Raw genomic sequence first — 25,702 nt, forward strand, 5'->3', positions numbered from 1 at the left:
AATTTGATCCCTGACAGAGGACCTATTGGCTATAATGCCAAGGGGGGGGATATTTATACAAAATTTGGGGTTTATACACCATGGTGTTAATAATATTAGGGGAAAGGTAATATAAGGGATTTACATAGTAGAGTTAGGGTTAACATGGATGAGAGGAGTGAATGAAGGGAGATAATACTAAGTTCATTTGGGAAACACTTAGCATTAAGGAGTAGATCAAAATGAAAAGAATTTTTACACAGGAAATGTGGCTTCTAAAGATTAAAAATCAATCATAACACCACAATTAGTTCCATGAATCTCAACTCAGAAGGGAATGTTAGTAAATGACATGAAAAGGGGAAGAGGGGAAGCTAGACATGCTCCTTTGCTTTTCTTTTCTTATCTTGACCATCAAGGTTAAATCTGAAATGAATACCACTTCTGCAACCCCATCTACTTATCCAGCTACTTTGCCTAGCATTTTTGTTTCTTCTTGGAGGGTGCACTTAGGCTTGCAGACCCTTACTTGCCTTTTCTTTTCTTTGGCTTTTTCCTTTTGTTTTTCTATCTACTTCTACCCTTATTTCTTCCAAGGTCCCAGATTAAGTTGTTGGGAGCCTTTTCTTCTCTACCTGAACTACTTGTCTGCCAAGATTAAACAGTTTGGACAGACCTCTTTCTCTATTCTACAACTGGAAATTCAAAACATGGCATGATCCAGATTAGACTGTTGAATCATCCATCAAAATTTGGAACAAGGACAATCTTTTTACATACCTTGTCTTCTCTAGGAAATATGAGATCTTTGTATAATCAAAGCAGAGCATATTTGGACCTTCCCTTGCCAATCATGAAATATGAAACCTATTGGTATAGGTAGATAACAGTGGCTCCACATGGGGATGGTTTTTCATTTGAAAGACCAAGAACAGCATGTCAGATTGCCTTGGCCCTTGACATGTTTTACCCAAAACTTGAAGTGTGCTACTTTGAAATGCCAAAATTGTGCTTTACCTCCTTGGCAGATCTCTAAATCTATGTGCCTTTTGCTGACAGTCAATAAACTTGAAAAACTTCATTTTTACAATCTAAACAGAAAATAATATATACATCTGCATATATACAAGGGAAACCCAGACTGCACTCATGGGTAACAGTCAAAATAGTGCTTCAGCATCCTGCCATTCACAGGACCTTCATCCAAGTCAGTTTCATTAAGACTTTTGAGGAAATAAGTGTTGTTCCCTTGCACTGCTTGGACAGCAAATGGTCCTCTCCATAAGGAATCAAATTTTCCATGTTTTCCTTTGTCTTCTCTTCTTGCATCCCACTTGAGGACTTTGTCCCCAACATTGAAATCTTCTGCCTTGGTTCTTCGGTCAAAGGCCTTCTTTAGCTTTTCTTGTAACACTTGAACTCTGCTGAAAACTTGATCTCTAGTTTGCTGCAGACATATGATCTGATTGATCCTTCTTTGCATATCATTTGGTTCAACTTGGCTTTCTTGAAGAAGTTTCATAACAGGCACTCCTAGTGATGAAGGAAATTTGGCCTCTAATCCATAAACCAACTCATATGGGCTGGTCCCAATTGATCTTTTGGTTGTTAGTCTATCTGCCCATAAGGCATTGACCAATTTCTTATGCCAATTCTTCTTATTTTCTTCCAGCACCTTTTTTATGATGTTAACTAGGCTTTTGTTTGATGATTCAGCTAGGCCATTTCCTTGGGGATAATAAGCAGTAGAATGGCCCAATGTGATGTGAAATTTATGGCAGAAGTTCACCATCTTTTTAGATCTGAAAGCAGCAGCATTGTCTGTGATTATTTTATCAGGGAAGCCAAATCTAGCCAATATATTGTTCTCCAAGAACTGAATAATTATTGAATCATTTGCTTGTCTGCATGGGGCAGCTTCAATCCACTTAGTGAAGTAGTCTGTTGCTGTTAGAATCCATCTGTGCTGTCCTGAAGATGAGGGGTGAATTTCCCCAATGAAATCCAAGCCCCACTGTTGAAAAGGTCTCTCTGTTGCAATAGGTCTTAAGGGAAGTGGCAGTAACTGTCTTTTGCCCTCAAACACTTGACATTTATGACATGAGGTGATGAATTTCTTGACATCAGAGAGCATGGTGGGCCAGTAGTACCCAGCCCTTAGTATCTTATCCACAGTGGACTTCCAGTACAAGTGTCCACCACAGTCACCTGCATGAAATTCCTTTATGATATTGTTAGTTTCATTCTCAATTAGGCAGTTTAGCAATATTTCTTCATGGTTTTTCCAAAGCAGATTGCCATCCATCACACAAAATCTTGAGGTTTTCATTTTTAAGAATCTACACTTGGTTCTGGACAATCCTGGGGGAGCACACAGGTTTTGTAACACATAACAGATATCAGAATACCAGGGGGATTGTTCAAAGGCTACATTGATCTCCGGTTCATTGTCCAGCTGATTGATGTCTAGGGCTTGGAAGTTTGCTTCTGTCATTAACTTGGCCAGACCTTGCCCTTTTATCAGTTTTGTAGGTTTTATTTCAATGTCAAATTCCAAGATGTTGGCAATCCATTTTCCTCTTCTGCCCTCTAGGTTTTCTTGAGTGAGTATGTCTTTTACAATAGGGCTTGGCACATATGCTACAACATGGGAGTAAAGGATATAAATCCTAAAGTCCTTAATGGCTTTGACCAAAGCATAAGGTTGCTTTTCCATGATTTGATACTTGAAAGGTGCATCTCTAAGAGCTTTGCCAAAGAAAGCAATAGGCTTCTCATTTCCTTGGTCATCTTTTTGCAATAAAACAGCAGCAATAGTATGCTCGGAGGCAAAAGAGAAAATGATAAATTCTCTGTCAAACTGAGGATTGGTCAACACTGGGGTTTGGGTAAGGGAAAATTTTATACCTTCAAAGGCTTGATTGGCTTCAACAGTCCATTTGACTTTTGAATCCTTTTTTAGCATGTTATTTAATAATCTGATTAGTTCTGCTAAGTTTGGGATAAACCTTCTCAAGAAATTGATTTTTCCCAAGAATCCTTGTAAGTCTTTGACATTCCTTGGGTGTGGCATTTGTAGGATAGCCTGTATCCTATCTGGGTCAATTCTTATGCCATCCTTTGAGATGATGTGTCCTAACAGTTTACCCTCCTCTAAACCAAACAGGGATTTCTTGGGATTCAAGGAAATTCCATATTTTCTGCATTTTAGGAAGATCTGTCTCAAATGTTTTATATGTTCTTGGTCTGATTTTGAGAAAGGTGTAAGGTCATCTAGGTAAATGACTAAAAAGTCATGAATCTCCTTTGCAAAAGCAATGTCCATTGCTCTTTGAAATGTTGCCCCTGCATTTTTTAATCCAAAAGGCATTTTTACATATTTGAAAGTTCCCCATGGGGTTGTAAATGCAGTTTTGTCTTGGTCATCAGGGTGTACCAGGATTTGATTGAAGCCTGAAAATCCATCCAGTAATGAGATCCTTGAGGCCCCTACCACTCTTTGGAGAATGTGATCCATCTTGGGTAATGGATAGTTGTCTTTGAGGGATACTTGGTTCAGATTCCTTAAGTCCACACACAGCCTAATTTCACCAGTCTTCTTTCTGTAGGGACTAAGTTTGAAATCCAATCAGAGAACCTGATTGGTGCTACGATACCAGCTTTGAACATTTTATTCAATTCCTTTTCAATTGAAGGGAGGAGCATGGGATTGATCCTTCTCAATTTTTGTTTGAAAGGTTTTTGGTTAGGCTTGAGGGGAATAGTATGCTAGATGACTGAGGTATCATAGGACTTTATATCCTCATAGCCCCATGCAAAGACATCCTGAAACTCTTTGAAAAGGTCAATGTATTTGGGTTTTTGATCAGGAGGCAAGGATGTAGACAGTTTTATTATTTTGGGCTTGTCAATGGTACCAATATTGCATTGTTCAATGGCTGCATTTAATGGCTGCATTTTTGGCTTTCTGGGGATATCATTTGAATCAAAGATGTCCTCTAATGGAGTTAGGCCTGTTGGAAGAAAATTGTCTTTCAGCTCTATGATTTCAGCTTCAGCATTGGTTACCTCTTCACAGTTAATTTGTTGAATTTGCTGAATATTTTCCTGGTTGAAAATAGTTCGATGCAGTATTTGTTTTGCTGTTCTAGGTGATATTGGGTGAACAGCCTGTTGAAACTGTGGTTGTGATTGACTTGCTCTGTCAAGTATTTGTGATTGACTTGCTCTGTCAGTGTCAATATTTAATCCTGCAAATTCTTGTTGTAAAGTTAAAAAATTGTTTATTTGCATATCATCCTCAAATACTTGCCAGTCTTTGACATTGTTTGGAATGGAGGGTCTGTATTTTATTTCAGCTGTGAAACAGTTGTTCGGTTCCAATGGTAATTTGCAAGTACTAGCAAATGTTGCCAAACTATGTGCATGAAGATTGTGAGTCCTGGAAATTTTGGTGATTTGGAATTCAGAGAAGGAGTTTAGTATTTCAGTCACAGCAGACCTATAAGACCTCAACCTTTTGTCATTGGTGACAAAATTTCCTTTTACTTGTTGAATAACTAGATCAGAATCTCCCATGATTGAAACCCTGGCAGCTTGTAAGGACCTTACTAACTTGAGGCCTAGTAAAAGAGCTTCATATTCTGCCATGTTATTTGTACATCTGAAGTTCAATCTATAGGCTCTGCCTTCTGCATGACTGTTTTCTTTATTGTGTACCCAAACTCCAGCTCCTGCCCCTAACATGTTGACTGAGCCATCAAATTCAAGGAACCATAGAATATCTTGTTGGGAAGGAGATTTAATGATCTGTTCATGGGCTGGAAATGTGAGTAGAAGTTGTGGTTTTTCATCCAGCTTATCTTCTAGGACAATTTCATCATTTGATTGGGTATGCTTGATATTAAAAACAACAACAGTATCTAGTGTTTGATTGAGTGTTGTTTCATGGGTAGTAATTCCTTCATTAATATTTCCTTCTTGTATGAGTGTCTTAGTTCCAACATCATTGATTGAGAGGGTTGTGCTGTCATTGAAGAGAATGTAGGAGTCTATGTCTGAATGGACAGCATATATGGGAAAGTTTCGAGGCTTTTCTTCACTGCTGACCATATATTTCATGAGTGTTTCTCTGTATAGTCTTTTTGGTTGCCCAAAAACAGAGATGGTGGCATATGACATGTCCAATTGTAGGGAACCTTGGAGTTTAGCTCCCCATGATCTTGATAACAGCATCCCATACTTGGGTGGGATATTAGCAACTACCACATCCATTAGGATTGTTTTGTTTGGGTATTGAACCAGAGACACACATAAGTCTTTTATGAGACCTAAACACTTGACTTGGCTGGAGTCAGAGGAAAACAGGTCCTTGTATGGTCTTGTTATGTCTAGATTTAATCTCTCCATGACTGCTTTTGGCATGAGGTTGTGAGAGGCCCCTGAATCAAACATTGCATTATGTAGTATTTTGTCATGTATATGTAAGCTGACATAAAAAGGTAATACCCCTGTGACTACCGTTTTTCCATCTACTTCTGGGCCAAACAATAATTCTGGGGTGTCATCTAACACATTGACATCATCTTTGCTGTTGCTAAGTTGAAGGGATTTCTTGATCTATTGTTTGTACATGTCATGCTTGACTAGTTTTAACAGAGGAATTGCTATTTTTAACTTGCCAAGTTCAGTTTCTAGGTCAAAGGGTTTGTCAAATTGGGTCTTGGGGTTTTGAATAACAGTCTTTTCCTTGTTCATTAAATCTTCTTCCTGATTTTCATCCTAATCTTGGGGTTTATCTTTTTTACTCATTTCTTTATGAGTAACCTTTGCATTAAGGTGAGAGGATGATGTAGCCATAGGCTGTTTTAAGAGGAATGGTTCAGTGACCTCTTCAATAGTTACTTCTTCTGTAGGTGATTTTATTTTATCATCAGGTTCCATCATTATGGCTCTCTTAGGCTGTTGGTTGTCTTTAGTCTTCTCAGGCGGATTTACATTAACAGTTCTGCTCCTTAGCTTATACTGTTTATGGACTTCATAGACAGCAGTGTCATAGCCTTGTTTAAAGTCAAACAATTCACCTGATTTGGTTTGAAACAGTTTGATTTCATCATCCTCATGATCCTCATGATATTCTTGTGTTAAGAAAACTTGACTTTCACCATCTAGACCCATTAAATTAATCTGAGAATCCTCATTGGGTTCAGTAGATGTAGAAGTCTCAGCATAGTTCTCTTGAAAAGGAGGTCTTATGTCTGGGTCAGCATTTGCCTTGCCCATGTTTTGGTTTTGAATTCTCCTAAAATTTGGATTCCTAGGAGGGTTGTTTTGTGGTGCTTCCCATGATGATTTTCTTTCAACCGATTCCACCCTATCCCCCAGTATTTTCATGCCATTGAGTATTGCATCTAGCTTTTGATCAAAAGCAGTGGGTTCCTCTTTGAAAACAGTCCTGTTTTCCAACCTTGCTCTGTTTCTCTTGGCAATCAGGTTAGCTTCCACTGTGACAGCAACCCTTTGGGCCTCTGCAAGGGTTTGAGGGTCTCTTTCCTTTAACTGATAAGCCATGTCAGGGTCAAAGCCATCAGGAAACTTGTACAAAGCTAAGTCAGGAGGGGGCCTTAAATTTTGTGGAATTGCGTTATATACATTGTTGAATCTTGCACAATACTCTAAAACAGTCTCTTGGGGACCTCTTTTGATGGTGTCATACTCTCCAAGTATGTGCAAGGGATCTTTCTTCTTCTCCCATCTATTAGTAAAGGCTTGATACAGCTCATCAGGAGTTGTGATGGAATTTGCATCCAGGGATCTAAACCAAGTTCTTGCATCACCAGTTAAACTTTGAACAAACATCCTCATTCTCACACTGTCATCATCTATTTCATAGGTCTCAAAATGGTCTTGCATTCTTTTGGCATGCTGAACAGCTGTCAAAGGGCCAGTGGAGTCAAAATATGAGATTTTGGTTTGGTAATCTTGGGGTAGGGCTGCAGCATTAGCTGGTATCTGCAAAGGTGCATATCTGTTAGCCATATTCACAAGGTTTGGGGGATTTACAGGGGCAAATGGGATGACAAGGATAATGGGAGGGGTAGAAACTAGGATGTTGGTTAAGGGGATATGTGCAGTGGATGAAGATGTGAGAGGAGGACTTTGAGAGGTGGATGGTGAACTCGAGGAACTAGGGGTAGACCAGAAAAGGACCTTGCATGGAGTAGGGATAAGGCTGGGATGATCTAAATCTGAGGTTAAATCAGCAGGCTGCTCCTGCCTTTGTTGCCTCCTGATGATTCTAGGGATGGTATTTGGATTATCAACAATGATGGGTGAATTAGGGTCAAGATTTGCCCTAGTATGCCGCGGATTTTTCTTGGGAGCCAGCTTCCAACTGTTTTTTAGGACTTTATAGGAAGTTTTTTTTATATCTGTAAGGACTGGATAAAGATTTTGGAATGACTATATATATTTCAAAGCTGAGATAAAGATTCTCTGAAAGAGCTCTTCCCTAAAACTATCAATGTTACAGAGAAACAGTTTTGAAGGCCTTCTGACTTGTTTCAGGCTTGATTTCAGGCTTTGAGGGATGTATAGAAATTGGAAAATCCTAAGAAGTCCCCAACGGAGTCGCCAATTATGTTAACACCCAGGTTGTTCCCTTTGACTCTAAGGGAATACGGCCAGGGTGACCACTAACCAATCTTTGGATTACAGTGCCTAGCCATACTGTAATCAGAGAGGGCTCTCTCTTTATAATTTGTCTCTGTTCTATGGAGATTTTAGGCTAGATATGAAATGAGGGTGTTTAGTTTTATGCTTTGGTTGAAGGATGTCTTTCTGTACTTGAAGTGTGTAATCTACAGATGAGTTTAATTCATTGGGCAATGGAGTCTTTGGCTACAAGTGTTTAGAAACGTTGAGATGATTTACTGAAGTTACAGGGCCAGTTAAATACTTCATATAACAAAGTTAGATTATGATGGTGACATGTGAACAACCAGTGAAAAGCATTCAAGAATTTTCCACTGAGCTGGGATGGGGAAAGAGATAGATGCCTCAGGAGCAAACTTGAATTCCTGAAAATATCTATCACAGTGAGAGATATAGCTTGAAAGTGTAGCAATTAAGAATTACACCTTATTTACTCTATCTGAAGAAAACATATATAACAGCTTAGATTGAGTTCAGGGTAATCTGTGATTAAATCCTGGAACTATTCTTTTACTTTGCCATTAAGTGTAAAACGCAAAAACATGGAAGAAAATGGAAGACTAGAAAACATTTAACGCAGAGGTTTAAAGAAGACTTATTGTGCTATGAAACATGCAGGAATCCTGTAACATTCAGCCAGCCATCACAGTGCATCAAGGAACACAGAGCTTTGGAAATTCCATCCACCTTTTGTATTATTTCTCTGAGAGTTGTACAACAACCGAAATATAGAAAATGAAATCAACAACAACCCTTGCAAACTCATGCGAAGGGGACTTTATAGAAATGTTTATACAAAATATCTCAGGCATTGAGTCATCTGAGAGAGAAATATCTTCATTACTTCGTATAGAAAAGTAGAAAAGAAGTTATTGCAGCTTTGAATGCAATATAACTGCTCTTTATGTCTGTAAGAGGATATTTTGACCTTTGGAGGTCACTGAGTCGGTTGGAACGCTTCGCTTTAATGCTAGAAAATGCGCCTTTACGTTTGCTGCGCTGTATCTTCTCGGCCTTGCCACCTGTGACTGTGTCTGCTGCTGTGGTGACCGAATAGCCCTGTTGAGTTGGCTCAGCCTTTCATCTTTCCTTTGTATGCTGATCTACCAAAATTTTCCCTGTGTGTGATCACTTATAATTTTGCAAAAACTTTGACATTTACAGGTTCTGGCTTGATAATATTATCTGTGTCAATCTATTCCACACTTCCTGTGTGGGCAATTGGTGCTTCACAATTGCCTCTATGGTTTCATCTGCTTCCGTATATTTATAGAAATTTCTAGGCACATCGAACAGATGATTGATCTCGTTCATGATAAAAAATAGGTTTTCCACCCTATTGTAGAGAGTCTGCCCTGATGCTGGCCCTGATTCTGCTGAAGTGTTGGGTTGTTCTGCAACTTGACTTGCAGCAAAGGCATTGACCCTTTTAGCATAGTTTTCATGGGTAAGCAGCCTTCCCCCACTGCTTAGTATGCTGGGGAGGCCTTTGTTTTGTAATACCTGAAACCTGTCCATGAACTTGTTGATTTCAGTCTGCATATCTTGGGTTCTCCTTTCTAATGTTCCAACCAGGTTTCTTAATGTCAGGACCCTTTTAATCATTGAGATTGTCTCAGTCCTGTGAGCAATTCCCATGGTGGTCAGTTGAGAGCTTGTCCTGTTATTTAATATGTTGATCATCCTATTGGCAGCATCAGGCATGTTGCCAAGGCTTGCTCTTGCTCTGTGTATCTCCCTATTTGCCTTTGTAATGAGCGCTGACTGCTCATCTATGGTCTCAATGAACTGCCACTGATTGGTAATGGACTGGCCAATATTGGCCCAAAGGACTATTTTGAGCTCTATTGTCACCTTATCTAGTGTGAGCTCTTTCTCAAGCTCAGTTATTCTCTTTTTGAGAGCTCTTATATCTCTTTCCTTCTCAGCCACATTCTGTTTGGGCTTATCATGTCTTTCATTTACTTTAGCCAAGGCTTCTTTGGTTTGATTAAGTGTTGTAGGGAAAAGTATCCGACTCGGATGACCCTATCCCACTCTAAGGGTGATAGTTCCTTAGCAACAACTGTAAAACAAACTACTTAAGGTTTACTTCTTTATGAAAGCAAAAGAGAATGGAGAAATGCACTAACCATTGCCTTGCGCTTAATGTCGAATCCAAACTCTTCTCTTTGGCCGCTTGCTCCTAGCTCCCTGTTCTTTTGCTTGCCCAGCTACAATGAGATCCTGCAAAATAACAAAGAAGGAAACTACAAGAGGCATGCAATCATAACTGGTTCATGGATTAGTGTAAACCAAACATGCAATCATCACAATACATTATTGAAACAAGAGCACATAGAAGAACCTCAATAGCTTTTATTAATGAAGAAGTAAAGGTTCTGAGAGTATTACAACCATTGAAGGCTCCAACCCAGCAACACCTCCCAGCAGAAAGAATTTCTCCTCTTCACCTCTCTCAAACAATCACCCAATAGTTCTATAGTGAAACCAACAGCATATCATTACTTTGCACAAAATTCCAGCCTCCTGAGCTCATAGGAGAGAGCTCAATATATAGATGAATTGAGAAAGGATGAGTCAGCTTGCAACTGATGTGTAGCTGCCTTGTGTCCTCTCTCTCTTCAGTTAATCTTTAGTTGATCTTCAGTTCTTGAGTCCACTTGGAGAACCTTGCTTCCACTTGGAGAAACAGAGCCTCTGACTCATCACAAGGCGAAATACCTGATCCAAGTGTCATTTTTGGAAGATTCCAGAGCAATGACTCAGTGTGCCACTTGTCCCATCTCGCTCAGCGCAGGTGGCCTTTGTTCCACTTGCTTTGCAACGCAGGTACACCATGGAGCAACTGAGTTTCAGCGCAGAAACCTAGTGGAGCACCTGCTTTGATTTCAGGATTGCTTGTTTTTGAGTGTTTTCAGGTGGAGAACTGATCTGAGAGCTGTTGGTTTGCTGACCTTGTTCCTCTAGGGGTAGGAACATCATGTTTAGGGAACTTTGGATCCCTTGGATTATTGACAATTCATGCTTGTTGCTGTAAGGCACAAATTTGTCTATAACAGATGCCCCCTAAAGTATGAGGTCGTTTATCGGGTGAAATGCTTTATTGAGAGGATCCGAAGTTCATTCAATCTGCTGAGAAGTGTCCTGTAATAAGATACAATACGATACATTATTTTTCATACATTTTCATGATCTAGCTGAGGCGGGCATTCCCATGCTCAGCTTTATAAATACATTTTGGTACATAGAACAGACGATCGTCTGATTGTAGACTGATAATTCTCTGCTGAAATTATCATCCTTTGAGAAGGATGATCATCTGCTGCAATGATGTACATATCAAATGTCTTTATATCCTGAATATATATCGCAGCCCGGATGGATGAAACTAGATCCGGGGTCTTCAATCTCTTCCGATCTTCACTCGATGTACAAGTCGATCCATGTGAGAATTTCTTGAAGTCGAACATGGAAAGACATCGCTTGATTACCGGCCAATGATGTAAACCGTTAACAAGCGCGAGAGGAATCACCGATAAGGATGATGACCCTCAAGGTACAGCAGTACAATTCACATGGTGGGAATAAAGGACTTGGCGTCGACCACCATGCAAAATCCTCTGGTCGAAGGTCATTGACGTATACCTGTCGCCGGAAGTGAGAAACTTGCCATTGAGGCATGCAAGCTTCAAAGTACTGAAGGGGTTGTTCCTAGATCAACTCCTTGGATAATGAGCTGATGTCGACAAGGAGCGATCCGTCAAAGGAGGGCCTTAATGAATCCCACATCAGTGACACGGAACGGAGCTAGTGATTGTGATGAGGTGAAAACAAACTGTGATGTATGATTCACGGTGGCGGTCATGAAGTGGATGAAGGATAATGTATGGCAGTGGATGGGGCACGGTTGACTCTTTTGCAGAACCACATCTCTTGAACATATAACGACACTGATGTGATGGATCGGTAGCATTACCCCAATTGTGGATGGTGTGGCGAGGACCATGGTTATGAGACCGGTGAATGAAACAACCCAACCCGATGTGATACGGAGGACAAAGTGTCATGTTCAAGAGTGACTTGCTACCATTAATGCTGTGAGGTTCTCCCAATTTTTCGCCAGTCATTGCTGACCAGTACCTCTTTATTTTTGTCAAGCTTGAGGAGGATAACATATGCTTGTTCTATAACCTGCCCTTCGGGCAAGCCCATCGCTATGTTTTAACGAGCCTAGCGATAGGGAAACTCGTTCTCGTCTAAAGACAAGTTTGTCGCTATTTAATCATTTTAACGAGTTTAACGACAAGGAAAACTCGGTCCTTTTCATTTTTAGAGAGTCTGAAAAGGTACAGAAAGTTAACTCCAAAAATCCTTTTTCGTCTTCTAATCCCTTAAGTCCGAAAAAGTATAAAACAATACAGAAGGGATGAATTTTCGATTGCTTTAACGAGCCGAACAAAACAAGCGCTCGATCTTTTTGTGCAATAATCCCTCAGGTCCAAAAAGATTAAAATCTAGAGGAGGGATAGCTTTCCGGTCGCTTTAACGAGCTGGAAGGCCAAAACTCGGCAATCTTTTCATATTTTACGAGTCAGTGAAAAGAGCTTAAAGACGACTCATCTTTCGAGGAACGAGTGATTAACAGGGCAGCAGCAGATTCCAGGTACAAGTTGGAATATTCCAATCACGGCAGTGTCACAAGGATGGCTTAGTGGAATCACTCTTCGCAGCTGTTCCTCAAAAAGGGTAAACAAACATATGGAGATGAACGATTGGCCAAATGAACGGATGGAGGTGAGACTGCAAGAACACGACCAAGGGCTTTAATATGGCTATCAAAGGTTACATTTACCAAGGTTATTTACCGGTTCATTTTTTCTGGGTGAGCTTGAACTCTAGGGGAAGATTGCTCACAACTTATGTTTATTTTTTAACGAGCATGAACTATGTGCTAAAACTGCTCGGATCTTGCGTTTATTTTTTAACGAGCATGAACTATGTGCTAAAACTGCTTGAACATACCAGTCATAATACAAGAAACGCCTCAGGTGAGATAGCTATTTTTTAAGGAGCTTTATCTCACGAAGCTATGCTCCTTTTTGGCAAGTTTTGACTTTTGCCCCACATCCTTTTTCATGCTAGTTCGGAAACGACTAATCCAAAAAACAGATAAATAACCGCTCTTTGCTTTCACTCCAAAAGCTTTGCATGCCCCCAGGTATAAAATATAATTTCAAGGCTACCCCTCCTCTGTCCCACCTCCGTTTTTCTACTTGTCGTCTTGCTATATTTTTAACGATACTTGTCTTCTCGTTATTTTTCGGTGCCGACGGTACTTGTCTTCCCATCAGTTCACTTTTAGGTTTTTGCAAGATCGCAACAGATAAAATATTGGTGTTACGGAGGGAGGTTTGCCTCTTACTTATTATCTGAAAAATGGTTTTGTTTGCTGCCGCAAACTAAACTCTTTTTCCCGGCGATGTCTACCATTAGGTTACTAAAGATGGTGACCACTTGTTGCAGCAATAGAATCTCTTTCCTTGGAGGCTGCCCCTACTTATCCTTCAAAACATATGTTTTAATGGGTGAGGCTTGTCTTCAAAGATGGTTACTACTTGCTACCGCAAATGGTCCCCTTCCTCGGTATCCTTATTATCTAGACAAGGGGAGCGAGAAGCAGATTATCTCACTCACATAACTTTGACAAAAGAATCTTATTCTAGAACAACCCTCCCTTCCTTCTTTCGGACGGGGTACGGACTAGTCATATTCTTCTGCGGAAATCAAATTTATACCCAAGGTTTCCTCTGCCCAAGGCAGGCCAGGGTGCATGCCCCCTGGGTCCCAGTTATATCTTTCCGAATCACTCGCATTCATCGGGAAGTAGAACCGGGGGTGGAGGCATTTCTTGAGTGAATAAGCCGTTTAGGGTTGGTATTTGACTATTTGCGATGCGAGATCCCGGAAATGAAAGTTGGTCTACGAGCTTGACCATCTTTCCTTCGTGTGGAAAACACATTACTCTAAAGAGTGAGGAGACTATAGCTCCCATGCAATATATATAGTCCCGTCCAAGGAGTAGGTTATAATCCAAGGGTCCTTGGACGACCATGACATTCATATGAACTGTCTTCTTCCTCAATGTAATGGGAACATTGGGGAGAATCCCTAATGGGCGACTGGTTCCTTTATCAAAACCCGATAGATTTCTCATCTCAGGTAAAAGCGCCGGGGAACCCAGTGCTTTCCAAGCAATAGAGGAAAGGATACTCACAGATGCCCCTTCATCAATGATGGTCCCAGCCATTACCATTCTATAGATTTGGACAATGATTCTGAATGGTATACTGGCTGGTAACCGGGGTCTGCCTAGTTGGTTCCAATCAAAGGATACAACTAGGTTGCTTGGTGGTGGGACCGAATACACGGCCGGATACGACCCTGACGATGTTCCTTCCTGTGATAAAGGAATGGGCGCATTGCCCTGATGCTCATCAGAGTCTGTGTTGATGAAAAGAATCTGGACGGTGTCATCCTTATTCTCTTCAGTGAGGGTGTCATTTGAAGATGGGTCTTCAATGACGGAGTCATTTGAGGATGAAACCTCTGAAGGAAGAACCGGGTCAACTGCCGTTTCGACCTTTAGACTTTCGTCTGGTCTGGATTCAGTTGGTTCATTCTCAATGACCGACACTTCAGCTGACCACTTGAGCGGGCCAGCTGGATTTTCAACTATCGAGGGATTAGGCATGAGTTTTTGGTATCCAGGAGGAAGTCGTAACGGTGATACCGGACGATCTTCCAAAACTCTCTTCGCCTCATCTAAGAATGGACATCGGTGGATGGCGTGATCGCCTTCACACAACATACAGGGTGATCTTGGTCTCCCTTTTCGTCCTTCACTCTCGCTAGTTGACAGATTGCAATCAACATGAATACCAGAGGTTGATGCTACCGGATTGTGCAACCTGGGGGACCAGTCCCTTAGTATCCGGGGAATACAAGGACAATCACGATGGAAGTGGGTCCCTTTGCAAATGACACATGGCGATTTAGGCCCGGTCGGTGCAGTGTGTGGATTTTTGTCAGATGTCTTTTACTTGCCCCCAGTCGCCTTCGCCATAGGCCCCTTCTGCTTCTTTTCTTTCTTCTTCTTTTCCTTCTTCTCCATGGGAGGCTGACTTTTGCCGGCTCTACCTTGTGAAGATGAAGGATCAGAGGAAGAATTGTAAGAAGTGGAAGGCTGGTGGGTAGTTCTAGACTGGTCTGACTGTTGATTCGACTGCTTAGGATTAGTGGCGATTTGAACTACATTAGTTGAAAAGAGCCATACAGGTAGGCCAATTGTCAATCCTGGAAGTGACAATGTGGCCATATGAGGCGCACCAACATCTCCCCAAGAGGAGAAGGGATTTGGACTTCCACCAAGGTTACTTCCTTGGTTGGTGGGCTCCATACTTTTCAACTGAAAGATCAACGTGGGAATAAGAGGTGATTATGTTCCGTTTAAAATAAATTTTATTAACGACGCTTTTAGACACAAACTTGCTTTTTCATGTTTTAAGAGTCGAGAAAAAGCTAAAGATGACTCTAGTCCCCTTCGATGTTTTAACGAGCCCGAAGTGACAAATGCTCGGATGGACTTTTTCAGTTATAGAGTTTGAAAAAGGCCAAAAGAAACTGCTCTGGAGTTCTAGGCAGAGGGTGTGCCAAACTTTTCGCGAAACCACAGAATACGTTTTACGGTACGGGTGGTCGATCTTCGTGAATGCTGTGTTCACTGCATCGCGATCAGTAGGGCGGCCGACACGGCTTCCTATGGATAAAGGCTTTGTTCCTATAGGGGTCTCCCAATATATACGCGACGGTACGTGGGAGCACAAGTCCGTATTAGTGCCACCGACTCTCAGGAGGAATCACCCACCTTCGTAGAGATCGACAGTCACTATGTTTAACGACGCCAGAACACGTCTCTACCTAGACCTCTATTTGTTTGCGTTATGTTACAAAGCGTTGTTATGTAAATTGGATTTATTTTAATGTTGATCTTGCTTAGCAGTTTGCCTTTAAGGATCACCACGAGATGTATGTAACAAATTCCTGAATGCAGTCTAAGATGAGAAGCAAACTTTTCAATCTTTCAACTTTGAAAACCTTAACTACTGAGGGAAAAGAAAGGCAAATCTTTTCACACAGATCATAGAGCACACACTAAATGCAAATTTTTCCTAAATCGTCAAGCAAACAGTCAAATGCAAAATGCATGTATTTTCTTTTCCCTTTCTTAATGTGGATGGGTTACAAAAAGAAAGTTGTTATATAACTTTGATTTCGATTTAAAGTGAAAACAAACAAGTTTGTCCAAAATCAAAAGACACCTTAAGATTTACTTGTTTAATCACTGGAAATACATGAAATCAAACCATAATGATGAAAGTAAAAAGACTAATTAGCTATGGACAGCAAACAAGCTAACTCTTTAGACCAGCAAAATGCCTAACACAGGTTCAGATCTAAGAGGCCAAAAGCAAGACTAGTTTACTCTTCGTTATGGGAAATTGTAAATGAGTAAGAAATAAAAAGAACAAGTACAATTTCGTTATATAACAGAGGCAGAATGATGGCAAGTAATGTTGGTTTCAGAACAGGTACAAGACTGACACCTAGCAGCAAAATCTAAGTGAAAACAGGCAAGAGAAAGTGAGGAAACCCCAAATGCACTAGGCAGATTTGGGCCAACGCAGGTGCTGCACAGCCAATCTGGCTCTCAGCGCAGGTAGCCCCTTCGGGACCTGCGTTGCAAAGTAGGTAGCCTGTGTACTACCTGCTTTGGAAAACGAAAGTTGCGTTTTCACAGTTTCCGGGTCATAATTTTCTCAAAAATGCACAGTTTTTGCTCAAATCAGAAGCAATCAGTCAAGCACACTCAAAGGGATGATTAGGAAGGTGAAAAGCTATCACTAAGAGCTTACAAGGATCCTTGTAGATCATCTCTTCAAATCATGAACTTGCTCAGAAATGAGCTAGAGTAGCTGCCCTCTACTTCGCTTTTGATATAGTCAAAAGCTTTTCGATTTGGTACTCTTTTGTTCAGGAAATGAATAGCAAAATACTACAAACACAATCAAACGGATACGATCCCCAGTGGAGTCGCCAGTTTGTTGTAGGGAAAAGTATCCGACTCGGATGACCCTATCCCACTCTAAGGGTGATAGTTCCTTAGCAACAACTGTAAAACAAACTACTTAAGGTTTACTTCTTTATGAAAGCAAAAGAGAATGGAGAAATGCACTAACCGTTGCCTTGCGCTTAATGTCGAATCCAAACTCTTCTCTTTGGCCGCTTGCTCCTAGCTCCCTGTTCTTTTGCTTGCCCAGCTACAATGAGATCCTGCAAAATAACAAAGAAGGAAACTACAAGAGGCATGCAATCATAACTGGTTCATGGATTAGTGTAAACCAAACATGCAATCATCACAATACATTATTGAAACAAGAGCACATAGAAGAACCTCAATAGCTTTTATTAATGAAGAAGTAAAGGTTCTGAGAGTATTACAACCATTGAAGGCTCCAACCCAGCAACACCTCCCAGCAGAAAGAATTTCTCCTCTTCACCTCTCTCAAACAATCACCCAATAGTTCTATAGTGAAACCAACAACATATCATTACTTTGCACAAAATTCCAGCCTCCTGAGCTCATAGGAGAGAGCTCAATATATAGATGAATTGAGAAAGGATGAGTCAGCTTGCAACTGATGTGTAGCTGCCTTGTGTCCTCTCTCTCTTCAGTTAATCTTTAGTTGATCTTCAGTTCTTGAGTCCACTTGGAGAACCTTGCTTCCACTTGGAGAAACAAAGCCTCTATCTCATCACAAGGCGAAATACCTGATCCAAGTGTCATTTTTGGAAGATTCCAGAGCAATGACTCAGTGTGCCACTTGTCCCATCTCGCTCAGCGGAGGTGGCCTTTGTTCCACTTGCTTTGCAACGCAGGTACACCATGGAGCAACTGAGTTTCAGCGCAGAAACCTAGTGGAGCACCTGCTTTGATTTCAGGATTGCTTGTTTTTGAGTGTTTTCAGGTGGAGAACTGATCTGAGAGCTGTTGGTTTGCTGACCTTGTTCCTCTAGGGGTAGGAACATCATGTTTAGGGAACTTTGGATCCCTTGGATTATTGACAATTCATGCTTGTTGCTGTAAGGCACAAATTTGTCTATAACATTAAGCTCTAACATTTGAGCTTCCAGGACTTTAATCTCATTTTGAAGCTTCTGCATATCCAGACTATGAGTCTGCTCTGTTGTTGGTGCAGTTGTTGATGTAGTTGGTGCTGTTGGTTCTGTTTGTTGAGGAGGAGGGGCAGTAGTTGGAGCAGTTTCCTCAAGGTTGATCACTTCAGGAGGAGGCTTGGAGGTTTGCCCTTCTTCGCTTTGTTTCAAGGCTGCCTGTAGTGCTGCTTTTGCAGCCTCTGATTCTCCCAGCTTTTCCTGAGTTTGGATTAGCTGCTTGTACATAGATATCAGCAAGGTTGTGGCCTCTTGATCATGTCTTTGCTGGGCAACATCATCTTTTTGAGGGTGAATTGTGGCTGGGAGTTTGATCTTTCTCCTCAAGGCAGCCATGTCTGCATCTCTTAACTTCAATATCTCCTGGATGCCCTTGATGTCTTTGGGATCATGCCCAATCTCAATAATTATATCTTCTAAGGACCTAATTCTGTTGTCCTTAGCCTGTGATGATGCCCTTTCCAACTCCAGTTGAGAGGCTGTATTGTTAAGGCTATTTTGTAGCCTGTAGTTATCCAATGTTTGGTCTGCCAAGGAAGCATAGACCATCTCACCCGTTTGCTTATGCAGTTCTATCTTGTCCATTGGGTGGATATCCTTGGCAAGGACTTCCAGGTTAGTCCTCAAGTAGTCAGAGGCAGATTGGGGCTGCACTGCTGTTGGCATAAAATGACTCATGATCATTTTGCCTTCCTGCACATCATATGCAGACATGAGTCTTTGTTGATTGGTGGGAGCCATGTTTAACAGATAGTTATACAGCTGTATCTTGATGGGCTCATTTTTCCTCTTGATGTCGATGAACTGCTGTTTAATGCCGAGTTCACCTTCCCTTTGCTGTCTTGAGGAACTCACTTCTCCTCCCATTGCTCTATCCTGTTCCTGTTGAAAGGAACTTGCTGATGCTTCCCTGCTGGGTGGGACCATACCAAAAGACTGTCCTATTGGCATTTCTTCCTCTGAGAAGGGATTGATTCTCTATCTTTTCTCCCCATGAGTTGCTGATGTTGTAAGGGGAGTCTCTCTATCCCTTTTCCTGCTTGTATCCTCCTTTTGTGGAGTTTGGAGGATTGATGCCTCAGCTGAAGTTTCTTGCCTTGGAGGCACAGTTTGTTCAGTGGATTTAGGGGCTTCCACTGTTTGCAGCTTGCTGATGTGTTGTTGAGGATGAGGCAGTTGCTCCAAGTTGTCTTTTATATGAGAGGGGGACCTGTCCACAAGTTTCTAAGTCAGCTTCTTTTTGAATATTTCTAGCCTCTCTTTCTAGCAGCTCTTCACTAGTAATTTCCTCTTCTCGGGTGCCCTCTTCCCAGCTCAATGCATTGGCATACTGCTCAATCTCAGGCAGCCTTATATGTGAATAGGTACCCAATTTGTATCTTATCCTCCTCAGTGAAACAAAATGATTGGGGTCATAGGGTATCCACTCAAAACTAGTTTGTAGTTTGAGAGCCTCTAGGATACTATCTGCCTCTTTCCATCCCTCCTCTTTTTTGTTATATAGGAAAGGGCCCAGCTGGCTCCTTACCTTCAACTGTGCCTTCTTTTTCTTACTTTGGAAGTGGAGGTAGTCGGCATTCCCAAATTGCCTGAAATATTCTAGGGCAAAAAGTCTCATAGGGACATACCTTGGCAGCCTATAAGGCTTCAACTCACAGCCATATACTCTGATGACTGTGTGGTCTTGGTAAAAGTACCAATTACCAATGCTGTAGGTTTTGTTTAGATGGAGAATTCTTCTCATGTCATCAGTTAACCTTGGAGGAGGAACACCACACAATAATGTCATAGCTAGATGAATGAACAAGTCTATGAACTCACAGTATGTGTATGGTGATACAGAGGTGTAATGAAAAACAGAGGTCCAAAACACAACTGACCTTGGATTCCCCTGGGCATTAACTTGCTTCAGAAGAATGAGGAAGTTGCCTGGTTGATAAAATAAGAATAGATGGTAAATGCATGAAGTGTATCTGATCAGTCTCTCCCTTTGCAGATTCATTAGCTGCTCATGGATCCTATCTGCAATGTATGTGGCATAGTCATAACGCATAGCTGGAGGCTTTCCAGGAGAGAATATAGAGAGCATTGCCATTATACTATCATCAACATCCTCCACTCCCCTGTACCCTAGGACATAGCTGATCAATTCCACGAGCATTTTGCCCAAGTCATTTAAGTATGGATGACCAATAGGAGGAGTTCTGATGGCTTCAGAGCTTGGTTGTATGAATAGCTGATTGATTTTGATGATCTGGTCATTTGACAACTTAGTCCCCTTCTTTATCAAGTTCTACATGTAGAGGGGGGTCAGTGGCTTTGCAGTGTGGAAATGCAGCATCTCATTTATGCTCTCTGGGGTGATATGGAACAGAATTGAGCCTGTGGGGCTGAGAACAGCTCTTTGGCAGGGATCATAGCACTGCTGGCATCTGTGGATCAATTCTGGCATAGGATTTACCTGGGGGAGGTTGTAGATGGGCAAGTTTGAGTCCCAAATCCCTAGGATATTAGCTCCACTAAGGTGTTGGGCTTTCAATTCATTTAGCATCTGAATATTATATTTAGAGCCTAAAGGGAAATAGTCTAACATCTGATAATCCATATCTCCCAGAGCTTTCCATTCTAACTCCCTGTGAGGGGTATTGAGAGGCTTGATGTTCAGTGCAATTGGAGTTTGCATGGTCTATTAAGCTTCTGACTTGCAGGTGAACTGGTTGAAGTAAGCAGAACAACACAGAGGTGATTCCTTACAATGAAAGTGTGAATTTCAGGGACCAAAGGGTGAATTGAGCACACAGCAATTGAAATACTGTTTAACAGATTGATAAAGACAAATAACAGGGCTGACCAGAACTTTTCTATGGTGAATCTAGCCAGCAGAGGTCTCTAGCTCACAGTTGCGCGAGCTACCTGTGAATTTAGGTTGTTTCAGTCAAATGCAGGTTTCGTAAACTGTTCGTTGTCTTGCCAGAGGGAAATAGGTGCAGGTTACTGGATACTGGACGGAGAATTCAGTGTTTTAACACTCCCTTAACAGTTTGTTCGAAGAAATTTGGATAAAAACCAGGTGCAGAGGATAATTTTGAAAAATACCTTGCGGATTGTCATTGATAGTTGCAAATGCAGGTATGGCGGAGGCGCCCGTGGTTTCAGAGTTGAACGATGCAGGTTGGCGCTGGTATGGTCGTCAACTTCATGCAGCAACAACAACAGTCTCTTTCGGCAAAAGTAGAAAAAACACGAAATTTTGGCTTAAAAATAGATTTTTGGCAATATTGGCGCGCTTTTGGGATGACGTCAGCATGACATCATTAGGTGGGGTCGGAGTCGGATGACGTCAGCATGACGTCACCGGGTGATGTGGCAGGCCCTGGTTGGTCCATGGATGTGCTGAAGTGGCGGACATGTCAGTGTAGGGACGGACGAATGGGGTGATGCGACGACAGGGTGGCGGCGACGTGGCTCTGACGTGGGCATGACATGGGACCAGCAAACCGGGCAGTTAGTGCAATAGCGGTTACGGTTTCTTGGAGCGGCTACGATACGGCCCTGGTTTTGTCAGAGGCTGCTCCAAGAGACCTGAGAGGGTGACGCGTGGCCGAGGACTGACGTAACCCTTCGTCATTTTCTCGGGCGCTAATTGTCGGTCGTGGGGGCCGCTCCGATATCAACGAGGGCCGTCGGATCACATGGGTCCGATCCGACGGTGGGCGGAAGGGCAATGTAATCGACCAATACGGAGGGGGGGCGGGTTTAATTTATTATTTGTTTTGAAAGCTGCGCCCGGCGGAAAAATTAGGATATGGGTTTTGTAAAGTTTCTCGATGTATTTTGGAAAATCAATTATAAGCGCCGAAACTTTGGATAAGCAGCAAAAGGTGGGTTTTTGGGTTTTTTCATAATTTCAAAGGGGTTTATGGGTAGGAGGGGTTTTTACAAGGTTTTTTCGTTACAATCAAAGGATAAATGGGTGGAATGACTTCAAAGAAGGGAGAGGGGTAAGGTTTAGGTTCATCAAAGTGACCAGATGCCAATTTGATCCGTGACAGAGGACCTATTGGCTATAATGCCAAGGGGAGGGATATTTATACAAAATTTTGGGTTTATACACCATGGTGTTAATAATATTAGGGGAAAGGTAATATAAGGGATTTACATAGTAGAGTTAGGGTTAACATGGATGAGAGGAGTGAATGAAGGGAGATAATACTAAGTTCATTTGGGAAACACTTAGCATTAAGGAGTAGATCAAAATGAAAAGAATTTTTACACAGGAAATGTGGCTTCTAAAGATTAAAAATCAATCATAACACCACAATTAGTTCCATGAATCTCAACTCAGAAGGGAATGTTAGTAAATGACATGAAAAGGGGAAGAGGGGAAGTTAGACATGCTCCTTTGCTTTTCTTTTCTTATCTTGACCATCAAGGTTAAATCTGAAATGAATACCACTTCTGCAACCCCATCTACTTACCCAGCTACTTTGCCTAACATTTTTGTTTCTTCTTGGAGGGTGCACTTAGGCTTGCAGACCCTTACTTGCCTTTTCTTTTCTCTGGCTTTTTCCTTTTGTTTTTCTATCTACTTCTACCCTTATTTCTTCCAAGGTCCCAGATTAAGCTGTTGGGAGCCTTTTCTTCTCTACCTGAACTACTTGTCTGCCAAGATTAAACAGTTTGGACAGACCTCTTTCTCTATTCTACAACTGGAAATTCAAAACATGGCATGATCCAGATTAGACTATTGAATCATCCATCAAAATTTGGAACAAGGACAATCTTTTTACATACCTTGTCTTCTCTAGGAAATATGAGATCTTTGTATAATCAAAGCAGAGCATATTTGGACCTTCCCTTGCCAATCATGAAATATGAAACCTATTGGTACAGGTAGCTAACATAACCCACCCTCCCCACACCTACACTCCCCTCCCCCTCACACCTGCCCTCCCCCTCACCCAGCCTCTCCCCCGCACCCTCCCTCTCACCCACTCCACCCATGCCTTCCCCCTCACCCACACTCTCCCTGACGCTGCCTACCCACGTTGCCCTTCCCCACGCTCACCCACGGCCTCCCTCGCCCATGCCCCACCCTCGCCCAGGCTTTCCCCTCTACACGACAGGTGGCCGGTCGATTCCCGGAATCGCCAGGCCACGAGTCGGGTGGGGGGGCAGGCCGCCGGGGTGGTGCCAGCCTCCAGTCGTGCGGGCAGGCGGGCCTGGGCGAGGTTGGGGCATGGGCGAGGGGGAGGGGGGGTAGGCAACGGCAGAGGTGATGTGGAGGGCGTCGGTGGAGGTGAGGAGGAGGGCGTGGGTGGATGTGAGGGGGAGGGCACAGAGGGGGTGGGCGAGGGTGGAGGTGAGGGGGAGGGTGAGGGTGGAGTGGGTCAGGGGGAGGGCATGGGCGGGGGGGGTGTGTGGGGTGAGGGCGTGGGTGGTGTGTGGGGGGGATGGGGGCATGGGGCTGTCGGCAGGGGTAGAGGTGATGGGGAGCACGCGGGGGGTAGGATGGAGGGAGGATCGGTGAGGGGGAGGGAAAGCATGTGGGGGTGGGGAGCATGGGCATGCGGGTGTGGGGGTGGAGAGGGTGGGTTAGGGGTAGGGCGTGTGGGTGAGGGGGTAGGGGCAGACATGGGGAGGGGAGGAGAGGATGGTTGAGGGGGCAGAGGGTAAGGGTGAAGCATAGAAGTGGAGGGCGAGGGCAGGTGGAAGGCTGCGCATGGAGGGGGAGGCCGTGGGCAGGGCTGTGTGAGGTGGGCAGGGGTGTGCTGGAGTGCCTAGTGTGTGAGGGGGTGTGGGAGGGGTCGGGTAGGTGAGGGTGTGAGGGAAGACGGTTGGCGTGGGCACGTGGTGGCAGAAGGGGGCCGGGTGCAGGTGTGGATCAGGAGGTTGGCGGGTTAAGGGGTCGGGTGCTGGTGAGGATGGGGAGGTTGGGGGCCGCCCCCCCCCCGGCACGGTCACCCCCACCCACCACCCACCCGCCCACACTCGTGCACCCCTCTCACCCACACCCACCAAGCTCACCCGCCGAGTTGCCCACCCCGCCCGCCGACCCTCACCCGACCTCTCGCTCGCCCACCGACCCACCTGCCTGCCTGTTAGGGGTGGCTGGGTGATTTTGATTATAGAAATAAAAAAATTGTGATATATTTTCATTGCTAATTTAAGTTAATATGTTTTTGTTATTTACTGATTTATGTGTTTCTATTTTTCAAGAAAATGGCATCAAAGAAAATTTTTGTGAATCTTTCTGGACCAAAGACTCTTAAAGGTGCATCTTCAAGAAACATTGGTGAACGAACTCCACCTGAGCTCATACCTACAAATATTTCAAGTGCCTCTAGTGATAAGAAGATGATTTCAGACTGGAAGAATTCAAAAGAGGTGAAATTTCTATCAAGAATCTGGTATGTCAAAGAAAGAGAAACCACAAATGTGAATATATGTATATATATATATATATATATATACCGAATGATAATGTAATTTTTGAGGTGATAGGAAGAGTCATAGATATGTGTTCGATACTAGACACTGAAGTTGTTTACATACTTACAAAGGCTCTGAAGTCACATGAAAGGATTAAATACCAACTATCATATTCATTGTATGACACGAGAGAGGTATCTACAAAGTTGTGTAAACAAATCATAAATGAGATGACACAAAACATCGTAAGTATTGTTATTTATATTTGTATTTTGTCTTCTTGAAAGTGTCTTGCTATATTTTTTTAACTTTGCTTTTATTGACATATTATATTTTGTTTGGCAGAACTTTTTTGAAAGTTGTTCAATTAGGTTTGGAGGCATTCATTTCATAGAGCATGATATCATGAAAGTTGTCACCAATTTTTACTCAGTGTTAGAGGAAGATATGGAAAATAAGCAAAATGTAGTAATTGATGATGCTACAAAACTACATCCAAAGAATCTGAAAAAAAGTTCTCTAGTTGATAAATCTAGCAAGGGTAAACAAGTTACTTTTGGGGACGATGAAGTTGAAACTAATAGTGAAGCATATGTTGCCATTACTAAAGATGACATTGGAACTGAGAAGAACCCTAAAAGACCAAAAGTAACAATGCCCAAGAATAAATCTGTTGAGAATGTTATGACGAAGAAAAGTAAAGTTGAATATTTTGAAGTAGTCATTACCAGCAGTCAAGAACCTAGTGAAACTTCAAAAGAAAGAAGAGAAATCATTACACCAGGAGTTGATTTAGATGATGGCATTATCAAAACAAAACAAAATTCCTTTCAAAAAAATTTGACAAAGAGAAACCTAATTGATGGTGGTCATACATTTCAGCTTAATGTTAGAAAAACCTATAAGGCAAGCGAAGGACAATGTCAAAATCAAGTCAGAAAGCCACATCATCTGCATGTTCACAACTTGAAGACATTGATGATGTACAATCCATATGCTCATGTGGTTAGTTATGTGTTTCTTGTTGATCCACTTCAGGTTCCAAAAAAGAAGCATTTGATGAATACAATTATTATGTGCTTGGCAGGAACCATTCTGTAGAAGCTCAAAGATAATTGATGGAGTAATATCCCAACAACCCACATTTGAAACAACAAAATGTATCATTTGTGTTGGTTTATAATATACTGAAGCAAATTTAGTGGCATGGGATCATAATTCAGATAATGAATATAGGATGTCTATGACTTTCATCCAAAGGGTTAGATTTATTCATAGTGAATTT

The sequence above is a fragment of the Pinus tabuliformis genome, chromosome Q, assembly GCF_031772625.1.
Source record: "Pinus tabuliformis cultivar Carrire ecotype Pingquan chromosome Q, CPIR1, whole genome shotgun sequence".
In the NCBI taxonomy this organism is placed as follows: Eukaryota; Viridiplantae; Streptophyta; class Pinopsida; order Pinales; family Pinaceae; genus Pinus; species Pinus tabuliformis.